This window comes from Sinocyclocheilus anshuiensis, unplaced genomic scaffold, assembly GCF_001515605.1.
Source record: "Sinocyclocheilus anshuiensis isolate Anshui unplaced genomic scaffold, SAMN03320099.WGS_v1.1 scaffold48, whole genome shotgun sequence".
Lineage (NCBI taxonomy): Eukaryota > Metazoa > Chordata > Actinopteri > Cypriniformes > Cyprinidae > Sinocyclocheilus > Sinocyclocheilus anshuiensis.
Window position 1 is genome coordinate 667,340 of NW_015554124.1, and position 2,364 is coordinate 669,703.

Below are 2,364 nucleotides of genomic sequence, written 5' to 3' on the forward strand. Positions count from 1 at the left end.
GAAAATCCTAAAAGATTCCTATAATCCTAGGCTAAAATCTAGTCTTCGATCGTTAGTTTGACATGTTCACCGACAGCCGATTAATGGCCGTTGCGATCAAATTTTTTCCTCCGACGAAATTCTGGCAGTGTCAGAAGATTTGGCGCACAGTCCTGCAGTGTGACATCTCCTACGACGAACGTCAAACTGTCTTCGTTTTTCAAGACAAGCCATGATCAGAATTAATGCTAGAGATTACTTCTAACCGCATAAACTTCGGCGCTCTCGTCCTCCGCTCACGGAATTCATCTGATTCGTTGCCGGTTGCGCTGCTGTTGTGGGTGTGTAGTGCTGCTTGCACTATTCTGCATATATACCCCGGTATTGCCGCCATTCATATACTTTTAATGATAGACAGCATTGCAGCTCGCAGTCACTGAACATGTATGGGTTGATAAGGTAAAACTCCAGACAAGTTTTCTTGCACACACCCATTTTTAACGCGTCTTGACTGTCGTAAAGTCTGACATTAATGACAACTGAGATCCCACAGTGTGACATGATCATCATGTTCGTACAGTCTGACAAGTACAATCCTAAAGGACTTTTAAAAAATCGCACAGTGTGAGCCCGGCTTTAGGCTAAGCCCTGTCTATGAAACCGGGCCATAGTGTACTGTGATACATTATACCCAAACATGACCTAGTTTCTGTCTCCCGTTCATTATGTCATTTGATTCAGGTGTGTCTAGTTAATTATCTTCATTTGCCAATGTATTTAAGTTATGTTCAGTTCACTGTTTTCTGTCCGGTCTACTACGTCCCTACGTGTGATCCTGCTTCGCCGTCCTGTGTTTGCCCTATTGTGGATTGTTAAAGACTACATTGTTCATCGTCTTCTTCGTGTGTTTCATTCACCGTAGCAGTGATAGCTGGCTAATATTTTTATGGAAATCATGATACCTTTAGAATTCATTCAAGTTTATTATAAAATTTGGGAATCCCTGTTTTATAGGATTATCATGATCATGGGCCAAAAACAAATTATTTATAATTTATATTTTTAATTTTTATAATATTTTTAAAATCTGTAGAAATCTCACAAACCACGCAAACTTCAAATCCTAAATACGCTTTTTTTTTTCTCAGACTTGTTCGTACTATAGCGGTCCTGTAAACTTGTAATTGTGTAAAGCCAGCAAATCAGATTTGACCTGCTGATTTCAGTTAACATCTGTCATTTTTGTGTGCAGTCTGTCTGACCCTGAGACTAACGGAAAAGAAATGGCTTGACTGTTTTTATGAGCATACTAGAAGTGTAGCAGGCCTACAGTATTTATGATTGTGAACACAACACTATTACTAATGTGAATTCATCAATTTGTCTGACCAGTTAAATCACACAGGAATCGCTGATCTCACCGAGAGATAAATGACTGCAATATAGTCAATTAAATCACTTTAATAGTCAAACAGACAAAATCCATAAAGTCTGACGCCAGTTCTGAGCCAGCGGCGTATAATAGTGTTCTCCAGGCCACGACGGAAAGATTAAATATCAAACGAGCATCTCAGAGGACCTCAGTCTTTGATAAAATGCCACTAATAAAATAAAGCCTGAAAATGACTGGAGACTCGTTATCAGGTGGAGTTCACGGAGCGGGAGGATTTACAGACAGAATACAGGGAGAGAGGATGAAAGAGAAATCTGAGGAGGTGAAGAGACGTCTACAGCATATGGCCTTTATGAGACGCACAGCTGCTTGATGGAGGGACACTAGAGGACGTGCTCTGGCATCCTTCCTGTCTCCTCCTGGTGTCACCTCGTTTGATGCCCCCATGAGAGCACTGGTCCAGATGTGCCCACAGCTGCTGATGTCTCTTCACCACCACAACATCAACCACGCTCCTTCAGGTGTACGGAGAGATTGTGATTGATAAACAGGTATTTTGCATCAGTATTTTATATTTTTGTGCTTTAGTTCTGTCTTAATCTACTGCATTTGACACTGACAGTCAGTTCAAGAATTAAATAGTTTTTAGATCATTTGGCCTAATTGAAACATTTCCTGGAGGCCTAACAGAATACTTTTATCTTTCCTGTGCATAAACTCCCTTCCACACATTTATCACATATATAAATAGATAGATAGATAGATAGATAGATAGATAGATAGATAGATAGATGACATTTCGACAGATCAATTCAAGTCAAGTCTGCTTTATTGTCAATTCTTCCACATGTAAAGCACATACACACAGAGAATTTAAATTGCGTTACTCTCAGACCATTGGTGCATCAGAATCTGAATCAGAATCAGAATTAGCTTTATTCGCCAGGTGTGCAAACACACGAGGAATTTGTTGTGGTTTTTTAAGGTGCTCC